Genomic DNA, 21,458 nt, shown 5'->3' with positions numbered 1-21,458 from the left:
AAACTCTTGCTGCTGATTGATTATAAACGGATGCTGGAACTGTTGTCAACTCTGGACAAAAAAGGGAAGAAGATCAAACTGTTGGTGCACAAACTGATGAAGCTAGATCGTCAGGAACAAAAGATAGTGGTAAAGAAGAAGAATCTGCAAAAGCTGCTGAAATAAAAAAATGTTCAGTGGTTTGATTTTATGTGTTCTAAAGTTTTCTTAGTATTTTTACGAATCTGATGTTCTAGGTCTTAAATAGTTGTTATTAATGCTCAGCTCTGATCATATAAACTGATAAATGTTTATTCTATGTGTTCACAAAACTGCAAACAACACCCAAGCTAACATGATCAAATTCAGGAGGAGATATGTTTTTACATTCAGGGGAAGTTAGATGGAGTTAACAAAGAAAGTCATGTTTGTACTTGATTTGTCCAAAAAGGCAAAAAATAAATACTGAAGGGAAAATATTTCTTAGATCAAACATATAATTTATTCCTTAAATTATCTTTTCCTTTATAAGATTTTATTTTATTAAATATTTGATTAGAGTTTTGTCTTTCTAGACTTTTATAGAGATTGACTCTAGATTTATTTGATATATTTAAAAATGTTTATTTTCTTATAAATGTTATCTTACCATGATTTTTAGATATCTAATTAATGAAATAATTCTAGGAAAAATCGTGTCTGTAAATATGAGGACCATATGCTGCAGACAGGTGTGGAGAGATAGAGAGAAATATTCACAGAGATAAGAATTAAGCAGTAGAGCGCCACACTTTTGAAGATTATTGTTATTTACAATTGTGTTGCCTTGATTTTTGGAGATATCTGAAGACAACACTTGTGAAAATGTTGATTGAAGATTTTGTTTTTTGGCTCCAGTTTTTGGCACATAGTTTTTGCATTTTTGGTTATTTTATCATTGCTTCAAATGCAACTTGGTTTCTTAACTTGTTAGGGAAGATAATTGATGGATCGTGTGTGTTAGTGCCTTCGAAGGCATTTTGCACACAACAACCTTCAATGAGCTTCAATAGCTCGTATTATAAGAATATTAACACCGATGAATTAAATCTAGTTTGGTTTTAAACCAAGCGTAAGAAACTCGAAGTAATCCTTCGTAAAGAAAACTGAAATGTTAAGAACAATATTTTAACTTGTGTAAACTGACTAACTAAAAGAACACATATTTTACATTCTTGTATTTCAGTTATGGTAACAAATGAACACACGAACACTCTAACTAATCAAAACAATTTTAAAGCAATAGATAATCAGTTAAATACACAAGATATGTTTATGGATGTTCGGAGACTTCAACTGCTCCTACGTCACCCCTTCTATCTCCACGGATAAGATACACTAGAAGACTTTGATTTATACAACTATGTGTACAAGCCCACTCAGCTAGGACTTATCTACATGCCTAAACTGAACTCCTAGCTACAACTAAAAACAACACTTTCAGTCAACACTTATTAACATCTATGTGAGAAAGACTACATACACAAGTTTTACGTCTTTTTGCAAGACTGTTTTGGGTGGTTTTTGAGAGTGAATGTGTGTGAGAACTAAACAGAAATGTTCTCACACACTGAGGAATAACAAGCTTCTAAACTAAGCAGATATCACGATGAATAGTTCTCTCTGGTCTTAAGTGTTTCTGAAAGCTGATATGCAATTGAGTGTGTCCTTTTCTCTCTAGTATTGTATATGTGCTCTCTCACCCCTTTGATTTTTCACCGATCTTCTCTTTAAAGCAATAGATAATCAGTTAAATACACAAGTTATGTTTATGGATGTTCGGAGACTTCAACTGCTCCTACGTCACCCCTTCTATCTCTACGGATAGGATACAATAGAAGACTATAAAACTACGCGTACAAGCCCACTCAGCTAGGACTTATCTACTGTCTAAACTGAACTCCTAGCTACAACTGTAAACAACACTCAGTCAACACTTATTTAACGTCTATTTGAGAAAGACTACATATACAAGTTTTACGTCTTTGTGCAAGACTGTTTTGGGTGGTTTTTGAGAGTGAATGTGTGTGAGAACTGAACAGAAATGTTCTCACACACTGAGGAATAACAGGATTCTAAACTAAGCAGATATCACGATGAATAATTCGCTCTGGGCTTAAGTGCTTCTGAAAGCTGATATGCAATTGAGTGTGTCCTTTTCTCTCTAGTATTGTATATGTGCTCTCTCACCCCTTTGATTTTTCACCGATCTTCTCTTTATATAGGCGAAGGAAGCTGATCGTACAATGAGACTCATTTATTGTATCCGTTGCATTTGAATTGGCTTCTGGACTATGTGTCTCGTCTTTTTTACTGTCCCTCTGAAGCGTTTTGTCTTTAATGTTCTGATGCAACGTCCATTATTGTCCTTTGACGGGACAATTGCTTTGTACCTTTTCGCACAGCTGGAATCCACTCGAAGGAATCTATCATCGTCCATAACTGAAGGATTTTAACTGATGCTTCGAACTGGTCAGTTTGAACTGATCTTTCAGTTGGGCTGGTGAAATCAGTTGACTCGTCAGTTGAACTGATTTCACACTCGTTCAGTTGGACTGATCAGCTGGGTTTCTTCATCAGTTGAACACTCTTTCGGCTGGCCAGGCTTATGAGGTTTTTCTGCTGAATTACCTATCAACTGGTCAATCAGCTGTACTGCTCAAATGATGTAGCCAGTTGAACTGATTCATTTTGAGCGATCAGTTGGGTCTTCAGTTTTGCGATGTAAACAACTCGTAGATGATCCTAGATATTGCACAACTAAGGTAGATCATTAGTAACACAATTAACAAGTTTTGTTACCATCAAAATCAAGATTGCGAACTTGAAAAGTTCCAACAATAATTTTTCATAAAATCATTAGTATTGGTTTTGTAAACTCAATTTGTTTTTATAGTGATTATTTTTACCTGAGGCACCACCCTAGTATTTATACTTGTGCATAATTATATTTGAGTTATTTTTATTTAAATTATTTCTTTGTGTGCTGCATTATTTTACTGCATGTTATCACTAGGTGTTACAACATCTGGGACAACATTGATATCTGATACCCACAACATTTTTATATTTATGTTAAACAAAATTCCTTTCAAAAACATATTAGAATATTTGAGTTTATATGTCTTGTAATCATATAGTACTCAATTGTCCTTACCTTCTTAATATATGTGTAACTTAAAAAATAGAAGTTTGTCGTTAAAAATAAATAAATAAATATGTTAGTCGTGTTTTTTGATATTGACTTGTTTTGACCTTCTTGGATTGTTGATTAGTAGATATGATTGTGAATTTTTATTTGATATTATCTTTTGAATAAAGATAAGGGCGGTTGATTTGCCTTTATCTTCTGAAAAAAATGATATAATATGATTGAGAGATATTAATCATATTATATCGATATTGATAAGGATAATCGAAACAGTTATGTTTATTGTTTAACTATGAATATGTGTTGAATAATGGTCCAGGTTCATATTGTGGATTTCAAAGGAAAACTCTAGATTGAATAATGATAAAATTAGCCAAGATCTATTCAATCTGTTGTGTAGATTTTGTGGAGGGATAGACATTGTGGTGGTTATATTATTTAGAGAGAGTATTAGTTTAGATAAGCGACTTTTGTTAAGAAAAACACATATTGTTCATTTTGTGTCGTAATAACTGCTATGACAAAGTTCAATCAGCTTCATCTCATCATTCTATATATTTTGAGAGCTTTTCTATTATTGTGGTGCACAAATATTCACTGATTGGTTATTTATTACTAGGAAGAGGAATGTGACGTTCTCGGGAAAGAACATTCCGTGATATTGAAGCTAGTTCAAGCAAAGCGGAATCAAAGACTAGTGATATTTGCTAAAATGTTCATCACATAGGAATCTTAAAAAATAGAGTTTTTTTTTTATTTGCCTATGTCCTCGTGTGATTGTAACATTATTTAAATTGCAGTGGATTCAATTGATATCTAAACGTAGCCCCGTAGACGAAGATCCATCGATCGAACTATGTAAAAATCATGGTTTCCTTGTGTTCTTTATTTGTTATTCATGTGCGTAATAAAAAACGATAAAGAACAAGTCATTAATACTACAAGATAATACAATTTTCAATTTGTATCAAAGCATATTCATTATTTATTATAGTGTGATCCTTGTTGTGTTTGTTTGGTTTTGTAGGAATGGATTTTATTAGATGATCTATTTCCAAACCACCACTACTGGATTGTGAAAACTACTCCTATTGGAGATCAAGCAATAGGGCGTTCATAAATTCATTGATGAAAAGACTTGGAAATCAGTTTTGACAGTAGGAGAGCACCCAACAAAGATGGATGAGAAAAAATAAAATACTCAAATCTGAAGTAACTTGAAATGTTAATGATGATCAATTGGCTTACAACAATTTGAAAGCCTTGAATGCAATTTTCAATGCTGTTAATTGTAACCATTTTGTACTGATATCCACTTGTGAATCTGTAAATGATGCATGAAGAATATTCCTTGTAATTGCCCATGACAGTATGACTCATGTAAAAGTTTCTAAGCTTCAAATTCTTGCTTCTAGGTTTGAAGAGTTAAGGATGCATTAAGATAAAATAATTGTTGATTTCAATATCAAGTTGTGTGACATAGAAAATGAGCGTTTTCTCTAGGAAAATATACTCTGATTCAAAGCTTGTTAGAAAAACTTTGAGATTTTTTGCTAAAATATTCGACATAAAAATGGCGGCAATCAAGAGACAAAGGTTGTTGACTCCACGAAAATTGATAGATTGATGAGGTATCTTCAAACATTTGAGATGACGTTCAAGCGCAAGGAAAAATACATGGGAGTTTCTTTACAAGCAGCTGAGGGCATTGATGCATCTGACAGTGAGGATGAATTGACTAAATCAGTGTCACATCTCACCAAAAATTTGATTGAAATTTTGTTTAAGTGGAAAACGGAAGGTAAATATTTAAAATTTAAAATTTTAAGAAATCTTCAAATTTTGATAATTTCAGGAAAGCAAGAATGTTAGTGTAAGGCACAAGCTCTTGAGCCCAATTATAATATCGGCCCAACTTATCCTAGGTATATAAAACTTAAAACCCTTCACTTTTTCATTCTACATTACGTTAAAAAATGATGATGATGATGATGATGATGATGATGATGATAACTCTCTCTCTCTCTCTCTCTCTACAAAGAGCGGGAAAAGTATTCATCTGGGGGATTCAAGTTCTCGTGGTGTCAAACTTAATTTCAATACTAGCAAAATATAGTAGGTGGAACATGTATTTTCTTGATACGTTATAATGTTTACCTTCATTGTATTTTAAGTTTAAATATATGATGTATTGCACGATGATCGTTTTCAACAAATATTTTTGGTGATGTCTTTATCTTGTTTGTGACTTTGTCTAGTAGGGTAAAACTAGACACTCATTATCCAGTTTGGGGAGTTAAGCCAGACATTTATAATCCAATCTAGGGAGTTAGACCAGATATTATGATCCAATCTGGGGAGTTAAACCAGATAAATATGATCCTGTCTAGGGAGTTAAGCCACATATTTGTGTTTATTGTTTTATGTTTTAGATATACTCGTGAATAAATTTTAAAGATATGATATAGTAATAACTAAAATATTATATAGTTTTCTTTTAAATTTGAAGATATGCTCCCTCCAATTACTGAATGACAACCATATCACTCACTCCTTATATTTTATTTCAGATGAGAATGAGATAGAAGTGAAAGAATCTGCTCAATTTTGGGGATGTTGATTTGGCTAGAAAATTTATAATTCCTTGTGTAGTGTTAACATTCATTTGCACAAGTTGAACATTGGATTTGTTATTTTAGTCATTGGTTTGTAAGACAATGAATTTGTTGAATAAATTAATTTTAGAATAAAAAAATGTTGTTAAGACTTAGTGTTCTTGGTCTATTTAATTATTGAATTTCAATAACATTGCCGATGTTCATGCCATGCATATCGGGGTTTGATATTTAATGGTATCAGAGCTCAAGGTTTATGATCTTGATGGGAAATTAAAGCTTACCTTAGGAAGATTGAATTACGATGCAGTAATTCGAAGTAAGATGGGGATTAAATTTTGTTAATTTAAAAATGTAACTATTAATGGAAAAAAAATTTAATAATCAAAATTTGAATAAATGGTGATAGGAAAACCGAGCCTAGGAATCAGTGGTTAATATAATTGGAAATAAAGGAGTCAGACGTGTCCCCGTATTGTTCCAAATTCAGTTGAGAACAAGCAGTAGAAATGTTCTTTGGGAGATAGGATAATAATCTATTATTTTCTTTTTAGTCTTAAATATAACCTTGGCATTATCTAGGACTTTAAAATAACAAACTGAATTATTAATTTCCGGCTGGATATCAAATGGCCTTAATTTGAAGGAATAAGAGAAAACTAGTGGCATAGGATTTACTATTTAAATAAGAATATCCTAACAAAATCATTAAATATTTGACAATAATGAATAAAATTAATGATAATAATAATGAAATAAATGTAGTAAATCACGAGTTACAATTTTGATTGTAGGATAAGATTTCTAACTTTTTATTAGGATGACGGATTTTAGTAGTTTAGGATATAATCGAATTTTCACCAAATCTCATTGAATCCATCCAATTTATCAAGAGTGATTTAAATTTAAAAATCAAATCAGATCAAATCTTTGAAGATAAAGTACTATCATTATTCAAATTTCATAGTTGGATTAATCCTACCCGATTTACGAGGGAAATATATGATCATATTTATATATTAACTAAAAGATAAATATAAGTTAAAATGGATGTCAAGAAATCGAATCTAATCAAATTCTTGAGATTGATTAAACTAGATTGAAAACCATTAAACTATGTGAAGAAGGATGAATTAAAAGTAATTAGAAAGAAATTATTTAGTCATTAAAAAGGGAGGAGGGTAGGGGGCACACACATCGACTGCAACCGTGCTAAATTCATGTACATTACTAACTCTAGTTACGATTTTTTATTCTGACGTAACTTTCTTGATACTAATATAGGATATGCCGATTACTCGTTCTCAGTCTCTCATACTCACCCTCGAACACACACTAAGAATCAAGACAAGAGAGAATAACACACTTCGAGGAACCTTGGAACAATCCCGACATGAGCTAAGAGACCTCAAGGATGAGGCCGAGCACCAACGACAGGATGTAGAATGCTTTGCGTACTACTTAGCCGAATCCGAGACGAAAATCCAGGAAGTTTGGGCTACTAACCAAGTGCTAGTTGTTAGATGTGAGGAGGAGAGAAAATAGAGCACCGTGATGCAAGGCAGGTTTGATCGCTATCAAATGGACACTAATAGGATTTTGGAGAATTATCATGATACCATTGCAGTGCTCACCTGTCAAATGACAGACCTACAACACCAGCTGGTAGAACAAGAGTTACAACGGCAACCAACCAACCCAGAGGAAGAGGAAGAAGAAGACCCAAAGTACGAATCTCCTGTTGAAGTGGGTAAGAGGAAGAACTTAAGAAAGACTTCAAACATAATTTCTGGTGAAACGGTATGAAGAAAGATGTGGCATAATTTGTGGCGCGGTGTTTGGTGTGCCAACAGGTTAAATCGGAACATCAGTGACCAGGAGGACTTTTACAACCCTTGATAATTCTATAATGGAAGTGGGAACATATATCCATGGACTTCGTGGTGGGACTACCGAAGATCAATCAAGAGCATGATGCAATATGGGTGATAGTGGATAGATTGACTGATTCTACCCACTTCTTGCCCGTACGCATGAACTACAACCTTGACAAGCTAGCAACACTCAACATGGACAACATAGTAAGACTACATGGCATCTCGGTCAGCATCTTAGTTGACAGAGATCTGAGGTTCGCAGCAAAATTTTGGATTGACATTTAGCACTGCCAACCACCCTCAGATGGACGGACAGACTAAAAGAATCATTCAGACATTGGAAGATATGTTGAGACTTGCGCACTAGATTTCAGTGTTAACTGGAGAAAGAACCTACCCCTCATTGAATTCACCTACAACACTAGTTACCACAGTAGCATCAGCATGGCACCGTACAAGGCTCTGTACGGCCGAAATTGTCGGTAACCTTTATATTGGGATGAAGTTGGACAAAAAGCTGTCACGGGACCGGAGTTGATCCAAATCACTATAGAGAAGGTTTCAATTATCAAGGAACGCATCAAAGCAGCCCAAGATCAACAAAATAGTTGGGCCGACACGAAGAGACGACACTTAGATTTTCAAGTTGGCAAAAAAACATACTTAAAGGTTTCACCAATGCGAGGAGTCTCAAGATTTGACAAAACCTGTAAGCTGAGTCCAAGATACGTGGGACCTTTTGAAATTCTGGACAAAATAGGTACACTTGCATACTGATTAGCTTTACACCCAAATATTTCAAGGATTCACAATGTTTTCCATGTGTCACAATTAAGAAGATATATATCAGACACATCCCACATTCTGGAGGCAGAACCCTTACTGAGTGAAGGGAACCTAAATGAAAATCTAGTGTACGAAGAAGTCACAATCGAATCGTGGACATGAAAGATCAAATCCTGATGCGAAGAACCATCCCTTATGTCAAGGTCCAATGGTCAAACCATACAGCTTGAGAAGCCACGTGGGAGCTAGAGGAGAGGATGCGCCAAATCTACCCATACCTTTTTGCAGATTTCTCGGAACCAAGTTTCGAGGAAGAAACTTCTTATAAGAAGGGATGAATGTGAGGCCCAAGCCCTTGGGCCCAATTATAACATCAGCCCAACTTTATCCTAAGTATATAAAACTTATAACCCTTCACTTTTATCATTCTACATTACGTTAAAAAATGATAATACTAATAATAATTCTCTCTCTACAAAGAGTGTGATAAAGTTCCATTTGGGGGATTCAAGTTCTCGTGGAGTCAACCTTAATTTCAATACTAGCAAAAGATAGTAGGTAGAACATGTATTTTCTTGATACATTATAATGTTTAACTTCATGGTATTTTAAGTTTAAATATATGATGTATGCATGACGATCGTTTTCAACAAATATTTTTCGTGATGTCTTAATCTTGTTTGTGACTTTGTCTAGTAGGGTAAAACTAGACACCATGATCCAGTATGGAGAGTTAAGCCAGATATTATGACCCAATCTGGGGAGTTAAGCCAGATAAATATGATCATGTCTAGGGAGTTGAGCCAGATATTTGACGTTTATTGTTTTATGTTTTAGATCTACTCGTGAATAAGTTTTAAAGATATTGTCTAGTAATAAGTAAAATATTATATCGTTTTTTTTAAACTTGAAGATATGCTCCCTTCAATTATTAAAGATATGCTTCCTCCAATTACTGAATGACGACCATATCACTCACACCTTACATTTCATGTCAGATGAGAATGAGATAGAAGAGCTAGAATCTGCTGAATTTTTTGGATGTTGATTTTGCTAGAAAATTTATAATTCCTTGTGTAGTGCTGACATTTATTTGAATTAGTTGAACATTGAACATTGGAGTTGTTATTTTAGTCATTGGTTTGTAAGACAATGAATTTGTTGAATAAATTTATTTTAGGATAAAAAAATATTGTTAAGGCTTAGTGTTCTTGGTCTATTTAATTATTGAATTTCAGAACATTGCTGATGTTCATGCCATGCATATCGGGGCGTGACAGTTACGAATAAATTAAAGGAATTGCTAGAAGAAAGAAAATTAAATGTAATGTGAAGGATCGTTTATGCTAGTGCCTTCGAAGACATCTCGCACTCGACAATCTCCAATGAGCTTCAATAGCTCGTGTTCTAAGAATATTAACACCGATGAATTAAATCGAGTTTGGTTACAACCAAGCGGAAGAAACTCGAAGTAATCCTTCGTGAAGAATACTGTTGTATTATAAAACATTTTAACTTATGTAAACTGACTAACTGAAGGAAACTAGATTAGTTTTTGCATTCTTCAGTTCAGCTACTGTGACAACTGAACTGACGAATACTCCAACTGATCAAAACTTTTTGAAAGCAGTAGTTAATCAGTTAAATACACAAGATATGTTTATGGATGTTCGGAGACTTCAACTGCTCCTACGTCACCCCTTCTATCTCCACGGATATGATCCACCAGAAAATTTTGATTTATATAACTACTTGTACAAACCCACTCAGCTAGGACTTAAACACTGCCTAAACTGAACTCCTAGCTACGACTGAAGGCAGCACCTTCCAGCCAACACTTCTTTAACGTCTATGTGTCAAAGACTAAATACACAAGTTTAATATCTTCGTGCAAAACTGTTTTTGGGTGATGAGAGTGTTTGTGTGTGTAAGAACTGAACAAGTTTGTTCTCACACACTGAGGGAAATATGCTTCTAATCTAAGCTGATATATCTATGAAGAGATCCCTCGACTGGGCTGAATGCTTCTCTCAAGCTGATATAACTTTGAAGCGTGCACTTCTCTCTTTTTCTTGAGTTATCTTCTTGTTATGTTCTTGTTGAGTCTTCACTGATCTCTGCCTTATATAGGCGGAAAAACTGATCGTACAGTGAGACTCAATTATTGTATCCGTTGCATTTGAATCGGCTTCTTTGACTTTGTCTCTCGACTTTCGACTGCCTTTCTGAAGCGTTTTGTCTTTAATGCTCTGATGCAATGTCCATTATTGTCCTTTGACTGTATAATGGCTTTGTACCTTCACGTACAACTGGAATCCACTTGAAAGAGTTTGTCTTCATACATAATTGAAGGATTCTAACTGATGCTTCGAACTGGTCAGTTGAACTGATCTTTCAGTTGGGCTGGTGAAATCAGTTGACTCGTCAGTTGAACTGATTTCACACATTTCAATTGGACCGATCAGTTGGGTTTCTTCATCAGTTAAACATTCCTTCGGCTAGCTAGGCTTCTGAGGTTTTCCTGCTGAATCACCTATCAACTGGACAATCAGCTGGACTGTTCAATTGACGTAACCAGTTAGACTGATTCATTTTGTGCGATCAGTTGGGTGTTCAGTTTTACGATGTAAACATCTCGTGAGTGATCCTAGATGCTGCACACTAAGGTAGATCATTAGTAACACAATTAACAAGTTTTGTTATCATCAAAATCAAGATTGCGAACTTGAAAAGTTCCAACATAATGAATGTGGTAGATTTGTCCTTGTTCAAGTTGAATGTTCCAACACTCTCAAAAGAAATAAACAAGCCTTGACTACGACATGGAGTTACATAGAATCAGAAAGAAGTCACGAGGAGAACGAGGATCATGTTGGCAATCATATTGCTTTGAATATATATATCTATACAAATACGTCTGGAAAGGAATTGTTGGGAGACTTCTGTCCTAAACCTGTCATACAAGATGTTGCAACAAACAGTGGAACAACATTGAGACAATACTTCGAGACTGAAAGTGACTCGGAAGAAGGTAGAGATAGTGAGAAAGATTTAGAGGAAGATGAAGTCTTTGGAGCTTATTCACATGTATATGATGCAGAAGCTAGTTAGTTTAAAAAACTCCGAAAAAGAGAAGGAGAAGAAGAAAAAAAGTGATTGTAAAGGCCCGAAAATCTTTACTTTGAAAATTTTTGCGGAAAATTAAAATTTTTTTTTTAAAAGAACTTAAACGGCCTCATTCATAAAATCACTGGTGAATCAAGTTCGAAGTTTCAAATTATTGCAGCGGAAGAAAATAAAGTTTGTCAACAAGTACAATTTAAAAATATCCAACGACTGATAAAATATTGTTTGCGGAAAAATAATAGCTGCTGCGCTGAGGTCCTCGGGTGCCACTACTGCCGACCCAAGCTGGCTCACTGGTCCCCGTCCTCGGCCCTGGCCTCATCAGTACCTACAACAATCAAGTCTAGTGAGCCTAAAGACTCAGCATGCATATATCGCAGGTAACGAGTAAAATCAGAAGTAAAATATGCATGGGATAAAATATTATGTCATGAGGCATACTGAAAATAATCTGTACTCATGCTGAAAATAATCTGTACTGAACAATTATAATACGTGCATAACTGAACTGATAATCACAGTGAAAATGTTTGCTCCTTGGAGCCTGTACTGAAATAACTGGTAAAATTTTCTGTTGAGATTATGTTTTACGCCTGTGGCCACTGCACTAAGCTGAAACTGATCGGTAACTGGCTACCGGGGAGGCTGAAACTGAACTGAGCTGGCCGGTCACTGGCGACCGGGTGGTACCATACTGAACTGATCGGTCACTGGCGACCGTATAAAATAACACTCCCACATAGTGAATGAACCACAAGCCATATAGCATAAATCTCAAAAATAATCATTTTCTGTTTTTTTTAAATGCACGTAATATAATTAACTGGCATAATGAAAGTCCTGTAATTTTTCCGACTGGATTGGATTGGATCGTCCCCCAGGCTCGCTGCAACCTAACTGGGCCATGAAAATATGCAATAGCTTAAACTTGACCAACTATGCAATTTAGTTCAAAAGATGCGACTATGACGCCTAATGACTTCGTATTTAATCATGACTCTGAGCCAACCTGAACCGACACTGAACCGACGTATAGTCATGATTAAAATACGCTGAAAAATCATAAAATAATGCTCCTGAAATGATAGGGTCGAAATCTAGGTGGAATGGAGGCCAAAACAAGAAACGTTCTTTCGAGAGTCAATTTGGCACATCGCACCGTAAATTCTCGTACGACTTCAAAAATGATCCGAATGACAAACGGTCAAAAACATGACCTTTCCAACTCAAAGGGGTACTGTGCAGTCCAAGGCCATAGGCTAAAAGCCAACCAAGAACTCGAACGAGCCTCTGAACCGACACAGCAACTTGCTGTAAATTTTCCAGCAGCTGCGCAACTTGGCGCATCGCACCGTAAATTCTCGTACGACTTCAAAAATGATCCGAATGACGAACGGTCAAAAACATGACCTTCCTAACTCAATGAGGCATTGTCCAGTCCAAGGCTATGGGCTAAAAGCCAACCAAGAACTCAAACGACGCCTCTGAACAGCAGCATACTTGCTGTCAAAAAAATACAGCAGCTGCGCACTTGTTTTCCTTGTGTCGTTTTCGAGTCCGCCGGCCATTGGGGCTTACACCACCGACCAGAGACCCTTAACAACATCCCAAGGAAGGATTTGAACCATGGCTAAGGGCACAAGACCAGCCACAATTCGCATCCCACCAGAAACGAGACTACACACCTAGCCGAGAAGGAAATTCTGCGCGCGTAGGGAGTTTGGCTTCGCTTGTCGTCTCGTGTCGTTCCAGTGGCCATTTCATTGACCATGGCACGATCCAGACATCCCGTGGTATGGTATGAACCGTGGCTATGGGCCAAAGGCCAACCAAGATTCACACCACACCACAAAATCGAACACACACTAGCTGTCAAATGGAAGAGCCGAAGTGGGGAGGGGCTGTTCTTGTTGTTTTCTGTAAAAACCACTTAGCCATGGACCAAGCCACCAAAAGGGCAACTTATTCACGTCTTAGACATGCTAGGGAAGTGATCTAACCATGGCTATAGGCCCTAAGGGCAGCCAAGATCAGATCCTTTTCCTTATGACAGCAAACAGAATTTTCGAAACACAAATGGGCATAAATGGGGAGTTGCTGTCATTTCGTTTTTCCAGCAAGCATGGGGCTTGTTTAATTGGACCAACATGGTCCTAATGCATCCTATTACATGTCTAGGAGTCACCTTGGGAACCTGGAGTCGAACCATAACCTGAAATCCATAACACGAAGCAAATCGTGAAGCTGCCCAAGAAAACCGAAAAATCTGCATGTTGGTTTTCTGAAAAATTCTTGAAACATTTCGGTTTTATCATGATGAAATCTGATCATGCACTTAAAAATACTGATAATATGACTTTATTGAGGTTTAGAAAAAGTATATACATGCCTTGGATTCGTTTCGAAAGAAAACAAAAAGAACGAAGCGATACGGCGCGGAGGAGACGGAGTGGCTTCCTTTTCTACCTTTCCTTGCTCTTGATCTTTCTCCCTTTCTCCCTAGCTATGACTCACGTTTTTGACACTCAAAATGGTCTGAATTTTGGTGGGGAGGGGTGTGATGGAGTGGTTATGGAGGTGAGGGGCAAGATCCACAAATATAGGATCTCAACTCAATGACCAAGCCCACCTCATTAAATTGGAATAAGATGTTTGTTTGACAAGTCTTCTTGGGGGGGGGGGGGAATGACCGATTTTTTTCCTTTCCCATCTAGATTAGGATAATGTTTATTAGTTAATTAATTAAGGTTGCTCAATAATTAAAAGGTTTACATGCTAGCTTAACAAAGAATGGGTCAAAAGGTTGATGAGTTGACAAATGATAGGCTATCATCTTAAGGGGCCGAAATTTTGCTTCTAAAAATGAATGGGGAGTGTTGTTTATTTACTAAATTAATAACTCTTAAAAGCCTCACTAATCTTTTAATTAGTTTAGTGAGCTAACCCCTTAATTATGCAACTTAAATGGGCTTATTTCTTAATCACCTCAAGCAACTTAAATAATTCCTTAAACTTCTTTTTAACTTAAATGAACTTACTTGCTAGCTAAATAAACTCCTGAAAATATTTCTCGAATCTTAAATCCTATCTCAAAATTCCAACTCCGGTCCGGCCTCACTGAAATAACTGAAATGCTAAAAATCAACTACTGAACTGAAATAATAAAATAATTAACTTCAAAGAAATGCATTTAAAATAATCATGTAATGAAGTCAATTAAATTTAAAAATCTAGAATTATGCATGGCTTATACGTAGACTGATTTACGGGTTCTACAAATCCTTCCCCCCTTAAGAGAAATTTCGTCCTCGAAATTAAAACTCACCGAATAACTCGGGGTAACGCTCTCTCATCTCCGACTCAGACTCCCATGTAGCTTCCTCCTTTGAATGGTTGAGCCATTTGACTTTGACTCGCTTAACCAGCTTGTTCCGAAGCTTCTTCTCCTGTCTGTCTAGGATTTGCACTGGTCTCTTCTCATAAGATAGGTTCGGAGTAAGCTGCAACGGCTCAAAGTTCAAGACATGCGAAGGATTTGCCATATACTTCCTCAGCATAGAGACGTGGAAGACATTGTGTACTCCGGCCAAATTCGGCGGAAGAGCAACACGATAAGCTAGCGTCCCAACTCTGTCAAGGATCTCAAATGGTCCGATGAATCTCGGACTGAGCTTCCCTTTCTTCCCAAATCTCATGACACCCTTCATAGGTGCCACTTTCACAAAGACATGGTCGCCCACTGCAAACTCTAAATCTCTCCTCCGCTGATCGGCATAACTCTTCTGTCGGCTCTGTGCAGTCCTCATCCTATCACGGATCTTGACTACTACATCGGCAGCCTGCTGAATAATCTCTGGACCCAATTCTGCTCTCTCTCCTACTTCATCCCAATGAACAGGAGATCTACACTTACGGCCATACAGTGCTTCATACGGAGCCATACCAATAGACGACTGGAAACTGTTGTTATAGGTGAACTCTACCAATGGCAATTTCGACTCCCAACTCCCTGAGAAGTCAATCACACAAGCACGAAGAAGATCCTCTAAGATCTGAATAACTCGCTCTGACTGCCCATCTGTCTGTGGATGAAAGGCTGTGCTAAACAGCAACTTCGTACCCATAGTCGAATGCAAGCTCTTCCAAAAAGAAGAAGTAAATCTGGGGTCTCTGTCAGATACGATCGAAACTGGAATGCCATGGAGTCGGACTATCTCTCGGATATACAACTCTGCATACTGAACCATGGTGAAAGTCGTCTTAATGGGCAAGAAGTGCGCTGATTTGGTAAGACGATCTACAATCACCCAAATGGCATTTGATCCTCTGACTGACTTCGGCAAACCGGTCACGAAGTCCATGGTGACGTTCTCCCATTTCCACTCAGGAATAGGAAGAGGCTTGAGCAAACCTGCTGGTCTCTGATGCTCGGCCTTCACTAACTGACAGGTCAACCACTCGGACACAAACCGTCTGATGTCCTTCTTCATACCCGGCCACCAATACAATAGCTGCAGATCTTTGTACATCTTCGTACTCCCAGGGTGAATGGAGTACGGGGATGTATGGGCCTGTGATAAGATGTCTGCTCGGATAGAATCACTGCTAGGAATCCATATCCTGTCTCGGTATCTCACAATATCGTCGCTGACTGAATACAAGACACTGCCCTTGGCTTCATCTCTCTTCTTCCACTGTGCCAACTGCTCATCTGCTGCCTGACCACAGCGAATACGGTCCAAAAGAGAAGACTGAATGGTCAAGATAGATAGACGAGGAACTCTATCTCGAGGGTAAGTCTCCAGATCAAACCTCCGCATCTGAATCTGAAGAGGTTTCTGCATCGTCAAATGAGCCATCACTGCGACTTTTCTGCTCAAAGCATCCGCAACTACATTAGCTTTACCCGGGTGGTAGCTAATGTCACAGTCATAATCCTTCACAAGCTCCAACCAACGCCTCTGACGCATGTTCAGCTCCTTCTGTGTAAAGAAATACTTGAGGCTCTTGTGGTCGGTAAAGATCTGACACTTCTCTCCATACAAATAATGCCTCCAGATCTTCAGGGCGAATACTACGGCTGCAAACTATAGATCATGGGTGGGATAGTTCTTTTCGTGGATTTTCAGCTGTCGAGAAGCATATGCTATCACTTTCCCATGCTGCATCAATACTGCGCCAAGACCGAGCTTCGAAGCATCGGTGTACAGAACAAACTCTCCAGGCCCTGACGGCATGGCCAAAACTGGTGCTGAGATAAGAGCTTGCTTCAAAGTATCAAAGCTCTTCTGACACTCCTCGCTCCATACAAATTTCACATTCTTCTTGGTCAATGATGTGAGTGGAACGGCAATAGAGGAGAATCCCTTAATGAATTTCCGGTAATATCCTGCTAGGCCGAGAAAACTGCGGATTTCAGATGCATTCTGAGGCACAACCCAATCTCTGACTGCTGTAACCTTTGCTGGGTCTACCTCAATACCACTGCTAGAAACTATGTGGCCTAAGAACGCCACCTTCTCTAACCAGAATTCGCACTTACTGAACTTTGCGAATAACTTGTGCTTCTGCAAGGTCTGCAACACTGTGGTCAAATGTCTGCTGTGATCCTCTTGACTCTTGGAGTAGACGAGAATGTCGTCTATGAACACTATCACAAACTGGTCAAGATACGGCTGAAATACGCGATTCATGAGATCCATGAAGATCGCTGGCGCATTCGTCAGACCGAACGGCATCACAAGAAACTCATAGTGACCGTAACGAGTCCTGAAATCAGTCTTGAAAACATCAGCATCCTTCACCCTCAACTGGTGATAACCGGAACGCAGATCAATCTTGGAGAAAATTGAAGCTCCCTGCAACTGGTCAAACAAATCCTCGATCCTCGGAAGTGGGTATTTGTTCTTCACTGTAACCCTGTTCAATTCCCGGTAGTCAATGCAAAGTCTCATAGAGCCATCCTTCTTCTTAACAAACAAGACTGGCGCGCCCCATGGTGAAAAGCTCGGGCGAATGAATTCCTTGTCCAGGAGTTCCTGAATCTGCTTCTTCAACTCTGCCATCTCTGTCGGTGCTAATCGGTACGGCGCTTTGGATATCGGAGCCGTGCCTGGCATAAGCTCAATGGAAAACTCCAGCTCTCTCTCGGGCGGCATACCAGAGACGTCTTCGGGAAAAACGTCTAAGAAATCTCTGACAATCGGAACATCTGAGGCTGACTGGCTGGGTTCCTCGGGGACAGATAAAAAGGTCGCTAGAAATGCCCGACACCCTCTATGCATGAGCTTCCTGGCCTGAACATAAGGAATAATGCGTGGTAAGGAAAAGTACCTGTCCGGCTCAAATAAGAACTGCTCCATTCCAGGCGGTCGGACCAGAACAGATCTCCGCTGGAAATCTATCAACACTCTGTTCCTCAATAGCCAGTCCATCCCTAGGATGATGTCAAATTCTGGCATCGGTAGCACGATCAGATCCGCATAAACAAGATTACCGTGCAGCTCAAGATCTATATCTCGGATAACATTGGTAGCTGCCATCTCCTCGCCTGACGGCAACACTACTGAAAAGGCTGTGTCTAGCCCAATGGTCTTGATCTTGAGAAAGTTTGCAAAGACCTCCGAAATAAACGAGTGAGTGGCCCCTGAATCTATCAAGGCCTTGGTAGCGGAACCAGATATAAAAATTCTCCCTGAAAGATCGGAACTCTAAGTTGAACCCAATAGCTACAAGAGTTAAACTTATAGGCATGCAAAGGTCAAAGTTCTTCTAACTTAAATCCCCAAACTAATATTGAGTAGAGCATGCAATCCTATCGCAGTTCTAATGTTCAAATCTAAATCCCGATTCCCAAAACATGGAAGTTCAAATAATAACTTTAAGCTTAAAAGTACATGTCAACAACATAGTCTCCGGGTTTGTTTCCGTGGCATGGAGAGCAAAAACTCTGCCTTGGGTAGGCACATTCCTCTGAGGGCACTGCAGCAACATGTGGTCTGGACTGCCACATTTAAAACACTTTCCTGAGCCAGCCATACATGCTCCATGATGGCGACGTGAGCACCTGGGACAGACTGGGTGCTCCTGAGTCCTCGGGGCTGGGCGTCCCCGCTGCTGCTGCTGCTGTTGCTGCTGGCCTCGGTTCCTGGGCGGTCCATAAAAAGGCCTCTTATTCTGCTGCTGATGCTGATGAGGAGGAGGGCGGTGCGGTGCCTGGACTGGGCGCATGCCCTGGCGATCCCTCTCAATATCCTGCAGGTCCTGCTCTGCGGCTAGGGATTTGGAGACGGAAATCTCATAAGTAGCAGGGTCAGACACCCTAATATCCCGGCGCAAGATCGGCCTTAAACCCACCAGGAAATGCATCAACTTAGCTTTGGCATCATTCGCGATCAGGGGCACAAAGTGACAGCCCCTCTCGAACTTACGGATAAACTCCGTAACCGTCATATCCCCCTGTCTCAGACTCATGAACTCGGTGGTCAACCTGGTACGAATCTCCTCAGCAAAATACTTGGAGTAGAAAACCTCCGTAAAGCGTGTCCAAGAAAGTGTAGCCAAAGTCAGGGCTACCGACGCTCCTTCCCACCATAAGCGGGCGTCTCTAGTGAACAGATAGGTAGCACACCGGACTCGGTCTGCGTCTCCTAGCTCCATAAACTCGAAAATGACCTCGAGAGATTTGATCCATCCCTCGGCAACCATAGGGTCGGAATGGAGGCCAAAACAAGAAACGTTCTTTCGAGAGTCAATTTGGCACATCGCACCGTAAATTCTCGTACGACTTCAAAAATGATCCGAATGACAAACGGTCAAAAACATGACCTTTCCAACTCAAAGGGGCACTTTCCAGTCCAAGTCCATAGGCTAAAAGCCAACCAAGAACTCGAACGAGCCTCTGAACCGACACAGCAACTTGCTGTAAATTTTCCAGCAGCTGCGCAACTTGGCGCATCGCACCGTAAATTCTCGTACGACTTCAAAAATGATCCGAATGACGAACGGTCAAAAACACGACCTTCCTAACTCAAGGAGGCATTGTCCAGTCCAAGGCTATGGGCTAAAAGCCAACCAAGAACTCAAACGACGCCTCTGAACAGCAGCATACTTGCTGTCAAAAAAATACAGCAGCTGCGCACTTGTTTTCCTTGTGTCGTTTTCGAGTCCGCCGGCCATTGGGGCTTACACCACCGACCAGAGACCCTTACCAACATCCCAAGGAAGGATTTGAACCATGGCTAAGGGCACAAGACCAGCCACAATTCTCATCCCACCAGAAACGAGACTACACACCTAGCCGAGAAGGAAATTCTGCGCGCGTAGGGAGTTTGGCTTCGCTTGTCGTCTCGTGTCATTCCAGTGGCCATTTCATTGACCATGGCACGATCCAGACATCCCGTGGTATGGTATGAACCGTGGCTATGGGCCAAAGGCCAACCAAGATTCACACCACACCACAAAATCGAACACACACTAGCTGTCAAATGGAAGAGCCGAAGTGGGGAGGGGCTGTTCTTGTTGTTTTCTGTAAAAACCACTTAGCCATGGACCAAGCCACCAAAAGGGAAACTTATTCACGTCTTATACATGCTAGGGAAGTGATCTAACCATGGCTATAGGCCCTAAGGGCAGCCAAGATCAGATCCTTTCCCTTATGACAGCAAACAGAATTTTCGAAACACAAATGGGCATAAATGGGGAGTTGCTGTCATTTCGTTTTTCCAGCAAGCATGGGGCTTGTTTAATTGGACCAACATGGTCCTAATGCATCCTATTACATGTCTAGGAGTCGCCTTGGGAACCTGGAGTCGAACCATAACCTGAAATCCACAACACGAAGCAAACCGTGAAGCTGCCCAAGAAAACCGAAAAATCTTCATGTTGGTTTTCTGAAAAATTCTTGAAACATTTCGGTTTTATCATGATGAAATCTGATCATGCACTTAAAAATACTGATAATATGACTTGATTGAGGTTTAGAAAAAGTATATACATGCCTTGGATTCGTTTCGAAATAAAACGAAAAGAACGAAGCGATACGGCGCGGAGGAGACGGAGTGGCTTCCTTTTCTACCTTTCCTTGCTCTTGATCTTTCTCCCTTTCTCCCTAGCTATGACTCACGTTTTTGACACTCAAAATGGTCTGAATTTTGGTGGGGAGGGGTGTGATGGAGTGGTTATGGAGGTGAGGGGCAAGATCCACAAATATAGGATCTCAACTCAATGACCAAGCCCACCTCATTAAATTGGAATAAGATGTTTGTTTGACAAGTCTTCTTGGGGGGGGGGGGAATGACCGATTTTTTTCCTTTCCCATCTAGATTAGGATTATGTTTATTAGTTAATTAATTAAGGTTGCTCAATAATTAAAAGGTTTACATGCTAGCTTAACAAAGAATGGGTCAAAAGGTTGATGAGTTGACAAATGATAGGCTATCATCTTAAGGGGCCGAAATTTTGCTTCTAAAAATGAATGGGGAGTGTTGTTTATTTACTAAATTAATAACTCTTAAAAGCCTCACTAATCCTTTAATTAATTTAGTGAGCTAACCCCTTAATTATGCAACTTAAATGGGTTTATTTCTTAATCACCTCAAGCAACTTAAATAATTTCTTAAACTTCTTTTTAACTTAAATGAACTTACTTGCTAGCTAAATAAACTCCTGGAAATATTTCTCGAATCTTAAATCCTATCTCAAAATTTCAACTCCGGTCCGGCCTCACTGAAATAACTGAAATGCTAAAAATCAACTACTGAACTGAAATAATAAAATAATTAACTTCAAAGAAATGCATTTAAAATAATCATGTAATGAAGTCAATTAAATTTAAAAATCTAGAATTATGCATGGCTTATACGTAGACTGATTTACGGGTTCTAC

This window comes from Primulina eburnea, chromosome 4 (assembly GCF_022965805.1).
Source record: "Primulina eburnea isolate SZY01 chromosome 4, ASM2296580v1, whole genome shotgun sequence".
In the NCBI taxonomy this organism is placed as follows: Eukaryota; Viridiplantae; Streptophyta; class Magnoliopsida; order Lamiales; family Gesneriaceae; genus Primulina; species Primulina eburnea.
This window is presented reverse-complemented; position numbering follows the sequence as displayed.